Below are 15,760 nucleotides of genomic sequence, written 5' to 3'. Positions count from 1 at the left end.
CCTTCTGCAGAACCAGAGGACATGAGATTGTTGGACATTTTTCTTACTCTAGTAATTTGAAACAAAGACCAGTACCAAAACAATATAAATGCTGTAAAACTGAAATAAAAGCAAAATGTTTTCTTTTTTTAATGTATTTTAATTCAAATATGCAGAAAGTGCTCCTGTAAACAGTAAGACAACTCAGTATTTGACTTCTCCATTATTTCATGGAATATAGCAGAGTAGAATCAGACATGGCAGATTAGATACAAGGCATGGTATTACTAGCAGTGTCAGATGAAACCAGTGCCCTTCTCATCACCACCAGTTTTGAATTAGTGGGGGAGTCGGACTGCTAAAATGTCAGTTTTACTTTCTAGGCAAGCTGGCTTAACTAAAGTTTTAAATTATTTTAAAAAAGAAACGGGTGCCTATTCATGCAGTTGGACTAAGTAATTAAATAAGCTTGGGAGGAGATACAGTGGATAAGAAAGGTGATAGTGCCAACACAACGGCTTAATTGTACTCTAACCCTCCCCAATGGACAGGGCATGTGAGTATTTTTAACTTTAAGCTTTTAACTGTCCCTTGAAAAGTGAGAACGAGGTCTGGGATAAGCTCTGTGCTACAGTTTTTGAACACCCACCCAAACGAGCAGGGGGTGATGGAGTAAGATTAGGCCCTGAGTCTGTGCAGAGGGAGTGATTATCAGTCCTATTTGGATGGTGTATCAACCCAAATCAACCCCTTGCTGTAGGTTGTAAAGACATTTTTACACTTTGTGGAACAGATGAGAGGTATGGACCTGTAAGAACACCAGGGCCTTGGACCAATTGCTGGATGGCCCCTCACAATCCTGAGATCCCGCAGCAATTGTCCTGTGTGTGCCATCATTAATCTGGTCCTGGATATGAGGAAGGGAGATTACGGGAAGACAGGTAGATTTCAGTATCATCTGCTTGTAGTTGATACTGGAAGCCAAATGTGTTGATTAGTTTTCCAAAGAGAAGACAGAAGAGCAGAGAGTCAAGGACTGATCCTTCTTTACTTTGAAGCCTATGGCGCGTCCAAAATACATGATCTACCAGCCCTTGATTAATATATAATTTGTTCTGTTATCACTGCCTTTGGGGCCTCCCAAAACCGCAAATAATTATCTGCATGTTCAATGTGGTTTAAAGCCATCTTGTGTAGGTAGGGAAGCCAGACAGAGGCATGTTTTCAATTATGGAGGTTGAAACGAAGGTGAGTAGAGGTTGTTCTGTCAGGAGTCTAATTTAGTGCATGAAGAACAAGCTCTATACAGATGAGTGTAACATTTAAATCAAGTTCAGTGATGCCTTGCGGTATACATAAAAAAGGAAAACAAACAAATTGACTTTATAGAGAGCCAAGTGATCTTGCTGTGACATCTTTGGGAGTACCAGGGCCCCACTGTTTTCTGTCAATGCTGAACTGATGCTGGGCATCTTCAGATTGTGAAGAGAAGCATGTTTCTTTCATATTTCCTTGGCTGACCACTGCATGTAAATTCCCTTCAATCCCAGGGGTTTTTGGTACCTCAAAGCCCGGAGCAACTTTGCCATTTTTGTGCTATGTTGGTTCAGCGATTATTCTCTTTTCCTGTGAATAGTGTACCCATGTAAACTATATATTGTTTTTTCAAGAAGAGATAGAGCTTTTTTTGATACCATAGTTGGATGATTAGCTAAAAATTTAGAATGAGAAATTTAGTAAAAACTAGTGAAAATTAGAAAAGAAAACTAAACGTGCATAGAGATCGCAGCGTCTGTGCTTCATCGGAGGACAGGATATCCCCTGCAGGGGATATCCTGTCCTCCGATGAATTTCCGGGTTACGTCAGCAGTGACGCAACCAGGAAGGGAATGCCCAATCGCGCTATCGGGCATTTGAAACTGAAATGGAATAGCTTTCATGCCAGGAGCTGTTACAGCAGATCGGACAGCTTCTGCTGTCAGTGGGGAGTCCAGGCTTTCAGGGATGTGTCCCTGACGCTGCACGAAGGGCTGGACGTACCGGTACGTCCATAGGGGTTTCTTTATGGGCGTTTTTTCGACGTCCCGGTAAGTCCATAGGGGACTAACATTTAACATTTCTCATTTTGTTTTGTTTTTTCAAGAGCTTGGACAGAATATATGGAATCTCCTATTTGCAACTTTACAGAAACACCAAATAGTGCTCTCACGAAGTATTGCATATTTGCATTTTCAAGTGTTTAGAGGATGAATAGAACCAGAAATTGGCTTGAATGGACTGATTGTGGTAACATGTATAACTCTGAGTGACTGCACAAGGGACTGGTAGGACTGGTTCTATTTGTAGGGTGGTAATGCAACTGTTAGGAATCCTACTCATTAACAGTTAAACACATAATTCTTGACTGAATTTTTGTCCACATGTATTGTTTCTTTTTTATCAAAACTACAGAATCTTTTTGCCTTGTTTTTTTTGTTTGTTTTGTATTTTTTTCTTTTACTTTGGCACCACCCCATGGACATTTGAGGCACTTTTGAACTTCATGAATTATGTACATTTCTTTGATTTTTTGTTTGAATGAATTTAAGCTTTTTTACAGTAATGAGCTATTGTCAAATTCATATGAACGTAATATTAAATCAAGTCATGAAATTATCACTTGTACGTGTAGGTAGGTGTTAGGCATTTATACACTTACCAATAAAAACCTGTATTTGTATATACTCAGAGCGAGCAACTCTTCAATATATTTAAAAAATCTGTATAACATCAGCAATAGGTTATCACCTTTTCCTTAAATACAAATACTGCAGAAAAGTAAAAATACTGTCGGAAAAAAAAAGTTGTAAAACATATAATAGCAATCTGTAATCTACTCACACTCACATAAAATGTAATAGTTATAATAATAATAACACGGGCATTCTGCTAGCAGAGTTATCCCACTGTTTATAAAAAAAAAAAACCTGCATTTCCCAAGTTAGACTATTTCTGGCTCTAGAATTTCTTATAGATTTCTTTGTAGCAAACCGCCTGAATATCCGAGATGTGTAACTCCCAATTACTGATATACAGGAACTCTCTATAATTGGAAAAGCCCACTTTTACTAGAACAGACTTTGATTCTTTAAACCAAAAAGCTTTGGAAATCATCTGAACAGGGAGACTGGTTGACAAGGATACTACAAAGGTTTTCTGAAGATATTTAAAAGATATGACCTACATAAAGAAAATGGCTTTCTGATTCCAGACGATACACTTTCGCTAGGTTTTACTAGTGTAACATAACCAAAAACAAGTGTGGATAACTGAGGTTATTTGTACAAGAAGCACACATCTAGAATCAGATTTAAGAAAAATAGACCCATTATCCTTCTTGCACACACAACACCCTTGGACTTTTAACCATTTGCGCTTCCCTTTATGTCTTTATTATCCTTTGTTTTTCTTGTGGTTTAGTCTATGTTAACAATGATAAAGATTAAAATATGGCAAGGTATGGCAAGACATTGAAAACACAAAAATTTATTTACAAAGTATAATAATTTAGAGATTATTGTACGCGGAAAAATATTGTAGTTCAAAATAATTTGCCAAGTGACACATATCTGAATCGAAAAAAGCATTGTGTCCTTAATGACAACATACTATCTGAATTATATTCACTCAAAACCTGGAGGCAGGGGAACAGCAGTATATATATATATATATATATATATATATATATATATATATATATATATATATACTGGCCCCTATCCATGCCAAATATATTACATTGTCGCATACATTCTTTGTAACATAAAAATACTGCATACATAGGCTTCTGAAACAAACATGTATACCATTGTATGTGACAACACTAAAAAACTTGAAATAATACCTGTTCAGTACCTAATACAATACCTCACCTACCTAATACCTAATGTGGCACATTATTAAAATAATAAGTATAACTTTAATTTGTTTCCTAGTAATTGAGTCTGACATTAGAATTATTCCCTCTAGGGGGCAATATAACTCTATGTATAGCCAAAAGCTTAAACTATTAATTTGGAAAACAAAAAGCACTCCTAGCTTCAAATCCCCCCCCCCCCACCAGTGGCACTATAACTTAATTATTAGCAATATAATATAAAAATGACTGGGTGATATAAACTGTGCATCAATTAACAAGAAATAAACTAATACTTATGCAATATCCTACAAATAAAAGTGACAATAAAAATACTCATAAACTGCTAGCTAATCAGTGAAAAGAAAAATACAAATATATGTAAATACATAACAGCCCCAAGGGTTAACTCCACAGCCTTTGTATAAGAATCAATGGGTTCCAGGAGTAGATGTTTGTTTATAGCAGTTCAATAGTTATTCCTCTTCAAAATCAATACAAATACTGGAATATTGTAGCTCTAAAAATTTAAAAAATTAAAATTAGCAGTAGTGTAGTATTTCAAAACACTTTTGTTAAAAAAAAAATAGTTATTCACTCACATGAGCCAGATTGCACCCATGATTCAATCAAAATCACTGTATAGTACTCCTGCACAGTTTCTCTCCTTGTGTCCAAAAACTTTCATGCAGGTTCAATTCTCCCCTGGTGCTGATATTTCAGCAAAGTGGTTATCGCAAAAAAGTCAAAAAATAGATGATGCAGTCCACAATCATCTGCAATAAGTAACACCTCACAATAACATGTGTTGTATATGAGGCTTTCAATCACCAGAGTGATATACTGTATATATGTGTGTGTGTGTGTGTGTGTGTGTGTGTGTGTATATATATATATATATATATAATGATCTTGTTTAGTAATAAATGTATATATACTACCTTGTTCACAATACCCATCAGATGAGTGAAGACTTGAACTGCTAATTTACAGTTACTAAAGAATTAGATACAGTAGATGGTCACCATGGACTCAATTCAATGGTCTTAGCTAAATCTAAACGAAGTCAGAAAAAACAGAATGGTCATTCTGTACAAAATATGTATTGGGGCTGCTACCAAGGCAGCGCGATGGGGCCTTCAGGGTTCATTAATTAAGAGGATAGGTAGGTGGGAATCTACGTTTTCATGAATACATTCAGTCCCATCTGTTGGAATAAAGCTTTTGTATACTTTGTTCTTGCTAAAAGGAGTGGCTTTATATATGTACTTGTTCTTGTTCTCTCCTTTAGGTTCATCGGTGTGCATCTTATGTTTTTGTGGGTGGAAAAGGGGGCAGCAATTAGGAAGGACATAGGGTATTTTTCCACAAAAGCAGTGGCGACTCAATATATAGGGGGGGCACACAAGATACCACAGTCAAACTGGGGGGGGGCATTCATAATTTCCACCATTACATCATTCCACTGAACAAAACTATATATATATATATATATATATATATATATTGCCAAAAGTAATGTGCTATGGAATTATACTTTTGTTATTGGACTAAAATAATACTTGATCATTCAACATGGGAAGCCTGAAGCCACAATTGTGATAACACAATAAATAACTGATTTCAGGGAATTGAACTTTTTGTCCCCTGAAGTCACTACAACTTCAGGAGGGCATTTTATCTCTGGATAAATATAAATTAAATAATTCCTACTGTAAGTTAAGTGCCAGGAAACAGATGACCAAACACACACCAACACAGGCTCTGTCACACCGACAACCAAACACACACACCAGGACAGGCTCTGTCACACAGACACCCACACACATCAGGATAGGCTCTGCCACATCCACATCCAAACACACACACACCAGGACAGGCTCTGACACACTGACGCCCAAACACACACCCTAGGACAGGCTCTGCCACACTGATACCGAACACACACACCAGGACAGGCTCTGCCACACCAACACCCAAACACACACCAGGACAGGCTCTGCCACACCAACACCTATACACACACACCCCAGGACAGGCTCTGCTACACTGATAACCAAAAACACACAAACAGCAGGACACAATCTTTGTCACAGACGCCTACATCAGGATGGATTTTTCACACTGCATTGTCGTTTATACCCCCCTTAGTGTTTTTGCCCCTTGTGTATTGATGCCCCTGCTGCCCATATATATTAATATTAGCCCCAGTTGCCAATATATATTAATATTAGTCTCTGCTGCCGATACCAGGTAAAGATCAACACATTAACACACAAACCAAGCTTTGCATGTATAGATCAACTGAAATTCACTTGTGATCTCAGCACTGAAGGTATATATCAAATAAACAGAATTAGGCATACAAATCCTGTATTTGCGGGTATACAATAATAATATATGAAACGTAGCATTGCAGGTATAGATCAACTGAATAAGACATACAAACACTGTATTTGCCGGTATACATAAATAGTGTATGGAAATATATAGATATGGATCTACAGAATAACACAAAAACCCAGTGTTGCAGCTATAGATCAATTGGAATTCACATAAAAACACGTCATTAAAGGTATTTAAAACCCCCTAAATTACAGGCATAGATCACAGGTTGCACACCCCCAAAGCCAGCCCTGGCGTCCACACTGCCCACATAGAACATGACCAGCACCCAGATAACACACATAAGATTTGCCATCTTTGTCCCCATATAGCACAACACAAGTCGACTTTGTCCCCAAACAGCCCGGTCTGTGCCATCTTTGTTCCATATACACCCGCCTGTGCCATCTTGGTCCCCAAGATTCAAACATCCTGCTAGTTATATATACAAACAATTTTACAGTCACTCACTAACTCACACTTATTCAGACAATTCATCCACACATTAACTTTACTTATTTAAATATTCTTACTACCCTCACTATCTACCCCCCTCTCCCTCCCTTATCACTTTCTACCCTCTCTCCCTCCCCTTTCCCTACTACCCTCTTCCTCAATATCTACCCTCCCTCCCTTATTACTTTCTACCCCCTCTCCCTCCCTTATCACTTTCTAACCCCTCTCCTTCCACTTTCCCTACTCACTATCTACCCTCCCCCTTTGTAGTTCTCTCACCTTTAGGTCCAGCGACGGGAGCACGAGGCTTCTGTCTTCCTTCTCTGCTGCGGTGCCCGCTGCTTCACTGCTGAATGCCGAAATATGACGTCATATCTCGGCTCTCAGCATGAAATGCCGGCACCGCGACGGAGGAAGAGCCTCGTGGAGGAGAATGGGGGGCGTCAAGCGGTTGCTAGGGGCCCCTCTCTCCCCTCCGCATAAAAAAAGATGGGATTTGCATTGCGACTTTATTCCAAATTCGGCAGGGGGCCAACAGGGGGGGCAAGGATTAACCTAGGGGGGGCAATTGCCCCCCTGTAGCGACGCCACTCCACAAAAGGTACAGGTCAGGTGGATGGTGTTTCAGGGCATGAGGTGGTTTTCCATAGCCTGGGAGGTTGCTGAGAGTCTATCTCTCCATAGGTACCCACACATTGTACTATTTCATGCGCGGGTAATGATAAATGCATGCATCTACGCATATTGGAGCTTGACATTAAGTGTGATTTGCTGCTTTATGGTCATGCATTTTGTGCGTAATATTCAGATGGTCCAACATTGTTCCCCGAGGAGCAAAATCCATCCAAGGGTTATTAGAGGCAGGGTAAACATCAATAAGTCTGTGTTAGAATTCGTTAGCAGGTTTGGCACTCAAATTTGGAGGGTGATAACTCTTTGCCTTTTTGCAAAGATGGTGTACACTTGAACGACATTGGTTAATGATATTTGATTACTTGCTGTTCCGTTAGGGCTGGAGAAAGCAGTTTGCCACGGCGGTTGCGCTTAAGGCGTTAGTTGGTAACTCTGGGTAAAATAACCCTCAGTTTTAATTTGAAGGTTTCGAACCTTGGGTTAGATTTAATAAATCACAAAACTGCTTACAACATGTTTGCATTTATGTTTTATAATGCAAGTTATTATTGTATCCATGCATCCTGGGTTAAGGGAATGGTGGACTTGCCTAGTATTCTTTTTTGAAACCTTTGCCAGTAACAGTAAGTATAAAATAATGATTATAATGATCAGAAAAAAGTGTTTTTTTCCCTCTCTTTTTATTGGTTATAATCACTCATGATTATGATCAATTTTCTGCACTTTTATAGTTATCGTCTAATATATATATTTATATTTACAGTACACAGTCACAAAAGTACACACCTAACATTTTTGTAAATATTTTATTATATCTTTTCAACACTGAAGAAATTACACTCTGCTACAATCAGAGGCGTATCTACTGAAAATAGCGCCTATGGCAAGCACTGAAATTGCGCCCCTGTCCAAATATCTAAAACCCATTTATTAGCCCCTGCTGCCCATATATATATAAATATTAGTCCCTGCTGCCGATAGCAGGTATAGCTCAACACACAAACCCAGATCAATTGAAATTGACTTGTGATCTCAGCACTGAAGGTATATATCAAATAAACAGAATCAGACATACAAGTCCTGTATTTGCAGGTATACAATAATATATGAAACGTAGCATTGCAGGTATAGATCAAATACATACATAGAAACAGCATTGCAGGTATTAATCAACTGAATAAGACATATTAACCCTGTATTTGCAGGTACACATAAATAATGTATGGAAACATAGCATAGCACATGTGGATCTACAGAATAACACAAAAACCCAGCTTTGCAGGTAAAGATCAATTGGAATTCACATAAAAACACGACATTAAAGGTATATTTAAAACCCTCTAAATTACAGGCATAGATCACAGGTTGTACACCCCAAAGTCAGCCCTGGCGTCCACACTGCCCACATAGAACACGGCCAGCACCCAGATCACACACGTAAGATTTGCAATCTTTGTCCCCAAATAGCCCAGCAGAAGTCAACTTTGTCCCCAAACAGTCCGGCCTGTGCCATCTTTGTCCCATATACACCCTTCCCTGTCAGGAGGAGCCAGAATCATTTGGCACTGAACATTCTCTGCCGGTGGTGTCAGTGGTGCAGGAGATCTTCGAGGGTCCATACAGGATAGAGGGTCAAACCTCTACGGACCTATCACATATACTGCAATCAGAAACACAGGGCTATATAGAGCCTTGTTTGCTGATTGCTCTGTGATCAGATCGAGTAGAGATCATTGTAAAAAGATGCAGAATCAGTGCATTACTTCTTTGAACCGGGTTTATCCATGGAAAAGTATTTTTTCATTCAGCAGACGTCCAGCTGTTCATTAGCAAGGTGAATTTTGCGTGGTGGGACAATATATGAAGTCTTAAGTATAAAATAAAAAAAATACATATACATAAATACATTTTCATACATATCTTTTAGAACTGCAAAAATGCAAGAGGTTGATTCAAATAAATGTTTTTTTAAAACACAGGTGTACTAAATAACATCGTTATGATAGGTACAAGTGATAACTTCCATGGTCAAACTGGTAGAAAGTATCAAAATAAATAAATCAAAAAATTCCAAAAAACACCGCAGTTAGGGTGACCAAATCAGCCCTATTTTCCAGGACACATATTTTTTTTTTACATATTGCTGACCAGCCTAGATGAAATGCTGCCCTGCAGTTTGGGGGGATGTATAGGCTTACGTAAGGGAGCCTATTAGTCGATCATAAATCCCCCATACATATCATAAATTCCCCAATACATCAGGGCAGCATTTTATCTGGGCTGGTCAGGAATATGTAAAAATGAAATCCATGAAGTCATGGAAAACATGGCTGATGTGATCCCACTTACCTTTCTGGGTGTGTGACAGTGTGTCTCCCAGACATGAATTGAGATTGAAGATTTGTGGTTTATTTTCTCAATGTTTTCATGTTTAAGAGGCATGCTGTGCTACAAAAATAAATCTCCCATATCCAATAAACACATAGATACCCCATATTTTTTTATGTTAGATTGATTAAAGTTGTTTCAAGCTGAGGTATTTGTGAACCAAACACGTGCACCTTGTGCTTTGAAAGGGGGAACTACTGTATCCCTAAACAAAATAATAAAATAACAAAATAATATTTCTCGAAAGTCCACATACTTCTAAGTGTCTAGCACAAATCTAGCAGAAACGCAGATTTTTTTCTCTTCTGTTTCACCTGTCAGGCGTACGTGTGGTATGTCATCTTTAGACAAAACAAGGCAAGCATTCAGTGCATACCGAGTGAATACTATTCAAAAAATACCTATCTAAGGCATAAATAGTGGGGATTTTGTCACACTATATGCTAACAGCAATCACAGTCCCATCATGCCCAGGTTCCAGCATTTACTGGTTGCCTGGGTATAAAAGGAGTGTGATTGCTGTTAGCAGGGCTGTTTTGGGGAAAAAATGGGGACTTATACAATATTAGCGTGGCCCTCCTGATTGTTGGGTTACAATTAGTGTATAGTGATTAGGTGCAGTTAAACATTTGGGTTAGGTTAATGTATAATGTTATACACAGAAACAAAGGTTAGAATACAGCACTCAGTTGTGAGATGGTGCGCGAGCCAGGGTACCACCAAGTCCTTCAATAAATCCAAAATAAAGAAGCAGAGGCTCAGCACTCAAATGGTAAGGTGAGTTTATTTCACACAGGCAACGTTTTGACACACAGGTCTTTCTCAATCCTTAGGCCTAAGCCTTGAGAAAGACCTGTGTGTCAAAGTTGCCTGTGTGAAATAAACTCACCTTACCATTTCAATGTATAATGTTAGTGATGATTAGATTAGATCACTGGCTAATGATCAGTGAGATTGAGTAACAAGTTTCGTCCACTGACATTGACCTGTAAGCCCGATCAAAAATAAGTGACCTAAAATGTTTTTTACCAGCAATCAGCTATGTAATAAAAATGTAAAATCATGATCAATATTTTTTAGAATTTAAAAAATCTAAGCAATCTATGCATGCTGGAAATTCTTCTACTCATGTTGCTGAACATAAATTATCTTTTTTCATCAGTGGAATCTAAATTGTGGAAAAACATCCTATGTAAAATTGCAAAATAAAGCCCTAATTCTCATAAGATGTATAAAGGTCAATCGTCTAAATGTTACCACACCTTACAAGATGAGAGATGCACAATTCTATATGAGCAGGCCTGTCCCAGATTACAAGTGGAGCTGAGTGAAACATTTTGTATCCATCTGACAAACAATTGCCTTGTGATGTAAGTGCTGTGATGTATGTGCTAAAAATATAAGATTCTGACCACTTTTGCGAAATTGTTTGCTTCTGTTGGAGTTCCCTCAGAAGCGAACAAAAAAATAAGGTTTCCACGGTAACTCCCATGGCAGCATTTTTCCTATTTTCACTCGGCTTTATTTAGAAATATTATTTATCAGGGCACTGTAACAATGTTATTCTAATAAAGTGACACTTTTGTGTTTTTGGAAATAATGCACTGTGTAAGGATATTTAATTTGTCTAAGGAAAGTTACGTTTGACCGCAATTAAACCTAAAACTGGCTTCAGTTAATGTGGAAAGAAATGTCAGTTTTCTTAAAATACACAGTTTAAAAAGGTTTTCAACCACTAATGTCACTCAGTAAGCAATGTTTCTAACGTAACAATGCTCATAATGTATATGTCAGCAGAATCTCAAATGTGGAAACAATTATTCACCTTGATAGTTTCTCCCTTTTTTTGAGTAGGACATTATTTTGGCCAGATCTACTTGAGTAGAAAGAGGTGTTCTTGTGCAGTGTGTTAAAAATACAGAAACCAGGAGGAACATTACATTGGTTGCATAGAACGTACACCAGATGCATAAGTATAAGACTTAGGAAAATAGGTGAAATAGTTACAAGAATCCGGTATGAATGAAAAGAAGTAGGGTAGTATGCGGAGTAGCATGGGCATATCCAGCACTTAATTTCTTTGTCCAGTTATGAAGCAGTAGGGTTTCTTCAGACAGTGGGGAAACATTTTGTGTAAAGACAGGCATGGGTGGATTGATGTAAAGGAGTAAGTTCTTCAGATAGTTGATATATTTCCGTGAAGAATTATGATACATAACAGTCTAGGAGGTAGGTAGGAGGTTAGAGTCATCGGGCAAATCATACCTTTATTTTATAAATATTCCCAAAATATCAAGAGACTGATCTTCAAGAAAGTTTATCTTTACCTTGGTCTACTTCAAACAGATATACTAAAGGACGCCACATCCATCTCAGAAACGTTAGAAGCAACATTACTTTGCTCCACAAAGAAACCTGTTATACCTGTTCAACAGTCCAGTTAAAATACTACCTATTTAAATAGCTGAATTTTGATAACTTCTATCTTGAAGAAGCCCTCCCAGACCCGACTGATCTGTCCAAGACCTGTCCCATCTCTCTACTTCCTTGTGCCTCCAAGCGTCTTGAAGGAATTGTCTATACCTAACTAGGTTTCTTGGTTCCAACTCCTTTCTTAATTATCTTCATTCTGCATTCTATTCTCAACATTCTACTGAGACTGGCCTTACTAAACTTACTAATGACCTACTCACTGCTAAATCCAAGGACCACTAGTCTATGCTAATCCTGTTTACCGAACCACTCTCTTCTCCTTCAAACTACTCACACTAGATAGATAGACACTGGTCTATCCTGGTTCACATCCTACCTTTCTGGTCATACCTTCAATGTCTCTCACGAGTAACACTTCCCCTTCCCTTCTCAGTCAGGGTAAGCCAAGGCTCTCCTTACACTACCTCACTTGGGAAACTAATTTCCTCCTTTGGCTTTCAGTATCACCTGTATGCTGATGAGACCTGATTTCTCTCCCTCCGTCTGAGAGCATGTAACTAACTGCCTGTCTCTAACTGGATGTCTGCAAGTTTTCCAAATTTTAATCTTTCAAAAAACAATTAAAAACAAGACGATTCATACTTAACAATTCAGGTCTAACAAACCCTCATTGGTTTCTCACAATGTTAATGGTGCAATAATTTCTCCATCACCTCAAGCTCGCTGTCTTGGTGTGATCCTTGACCCTGACCTTCACACCCACATTCAGTCTGTCTCAAAAAACTGCCGCCTTCATCTTAAAAACATTTTCCGCATCCGGCCCCTCCTAACACAAGATGCCACTAAGGCTTTTGTCCATGCCCTCATTATCTCCCGCCTCGATTATTGTAACACTGTATTAGCTGGTCTCCCTCATATTCGTCTCGCCCCTCAACAATCCATCATGAATGCTACCGACAGACTTATCTTCCTCTCCTATTGCTTTACTAACAGCTACTCATAGTGGTTCCTCTACTTACATCTCCTCACTCATTTCTAAATACACTCCTAACCAGTCTCTCCGCTTATCCAATGATCTATGTCTGTCCTCTCCTCTAGCTTTCATGAACACTTGCAAGGTTTCTCTGATAGGCCCCTGTCCTCTGGAATACCCTCCCCCAGCCTATCCGTGTTTCACCCTGCCTTCGGTCCTTCTAAAAATCCCTTATGACCCACTTTTTTAATGACTTCCACAATTTTACCCTTAACATCATTGCTCCCACATTCCTTTAGCTTACTTTTCTAGTCCCTTTTACTGCAATACCTAATAATGGCACTTTTACACCATTGGTGTGTACGCTCATTTCAGCAGGGCCCTCCTCACCTGTTGTTTCTGTATATCATCTTCTTATGTTCTTTCCTAATTGTTTTCTCTTGTCTACCCTTTGTACAGCGGTGCTGAATCTGATGGCACTATACACTGATCAGCCATTATGACCACCTGCCTAATATTGTGTAGGTCCCCATTTTGCCACCAAAACAGCCCTGACTCTTCTAGGCATGGACTCCACTAGACTTCTGACGATATGCTGTTGTATCTGGCACCAAGACGCTAACAGCAGATCCTTTAAGTCCTGTAAATTGCAAGGATGCATCATGGTGCCATCCACTTGATGTCAAAAAAAAAACGTAATTAATCAGACCACTTTCTCCATTACTCCGTGTTCCAGTCCTAACCGTCACGTGCCCATTGTAGGCTCTTTCGGCAGTGGACAGAGGTCAGCATGGGCACCCTGACTGATCTGCGGCTACGAAGCCCCATACGCAACAAACCGCCATGCACTGCGTGTTCTGACACCTTTCTATTAGAACCAGCATGAACTTTTTAGCAATTTGAGCTACAGTAGCTTGTCTATTGGATTTGACCACACGTGCCAGCCTTCACCCCCACGTGCATCAATGAGCCTTGGCTGCCCATGACCCTGCCGCTAGTTTACTTTTTTTTCTTCCTTGCACCACTTTTGATAGGTACTGACCACTGAAGACCTGGAATACCCCACAAGAGCTGCCGTTTTGGAGATGCTGTGACCCAGTCGTCTAACATCACAATTTGTCCCTTGTCAAAGTAGCTCAGATCCTTACACGTTCCCATTTTTCCTGCTTTTAACACATCAGCTTTGAGGACAAAATGTTCACTTGCTGCTTAATATATCCCAACCACTGACAGGTGCCGTGATAAAAAGATTATCAGTGTTATTCACTTCACCTTCAGTGGTCATAATGTTTTGGCTGATCGGTGTATAAGACAGTAAATACCGTATTTGCTCGATTATAAGACAAGATTTTTTCGTATAATCAGACCTCTCTGGCAGCCGGTGGATGACTGCACGATGCACGCAGACAACCTCTGCTGCTGCCGGGGCTTCTATGACGGAGCACCAGTGTCACATGACCTTTCGGTGCGCCATCATAGAAGCCCCGGCGGAAGTACCGGCCGGCAGCAGCAGAAGTTGTCAGTGTGCATCGCGCAGGCGTTCACGCTGCCAGAGAGGAGGATCCCCCCACAGCACTGCAGGAGACCTGGATCCTCCTCTCTGGCAGTCAGTGGATGACTGCACGATGCGCACAGTCAACCTCTGTTGCTACCCGACACTTCCGCCAAGGCTTCTGTTACGGAGCACCAGCGTGAAGTGACCTTCCAGTTCTCAGTCTTAGAAGCACCAGCTGATGTCCCGAGTAGCAGCGGAGGTTGTCTGCACGCATAACGCAGACGTCCACCGGCTGCCACACTTGACACCAGGAAGTCTGGAGCATGTAGGGGGTATAAGGCATATGAGGGGGGCAAAGTGGCATATCAGGGAGGCAGAGTGGCATATAGGGGTATAAGGCATATCAGGGAGGCAGAGTAGCAAGCCGTGGGGGCAGATGTGCATAACTGGGTGACGGGTTGGCAACTAAAAGGAAATAAAGACCAAAAATGCATTTTTCTCAACATAGTTTTTATTAACTATGTAAAAATACTTTACATGTGAATTAGTATTTACCAGAAAAACTTTTTTCTTATAGGGTAGTCCTATTTTTTTTCTAAATTAATATTCAAATTTTGGGGGTGTCATCTTATAATAGGGGTTGTCCGATAATTGAGCAAATACGGTAATAATAATAATTATTATTATAATAATAGTATACGGTGTAAAGTGAAAAGGCACGAAAACCTTAAAGCTTTTTTTAATCATATGTAACTGCTGTCATTCATATTCCCAATACCCAACTCAACACAGATCGGCTAATGGATGCTATTAACTATGCCAGATCACAGAGACTAATTCTACTTATGTCTCTAGTGTTTTTATCATTGGCAAATGCGTAATCCCCTATTGATCTGATATTACAGCATTCCACCTTAATGTAATCTTCTATAGCGTGGAGACAGTTTAAATCAGCTCTGTTTCCCAAAGCTGTCGCTTAGTGAAGAATAATCTTACAATTGGTCTCCATAGTACAGCATCACCATGCCCTCCACAACATAACAGCATCATATTTGTTGCTGCAGGCTTTAATAATGTAGAACCAGCTTCTCACAACAGATCTTCAAACCAAATCTTTTGGGAT

Source organism: Spea bombifrons, chromosome 1 (assembly GCF_027358695.1).
Source record: "Spea bombifrons isolate aSpeBom1 chromosome 1, aSpeBom1.2.pri, whole genome shotgun sequence".
Taxonomy (NCBI): Eukaryota; Metazoa; Chordata; class Amphibia; order Anura; family Pelobatidae; genus Spea; species Spea bombifrons.
This window is presented reverse-complemented; position numbering follows the sequence as displayed.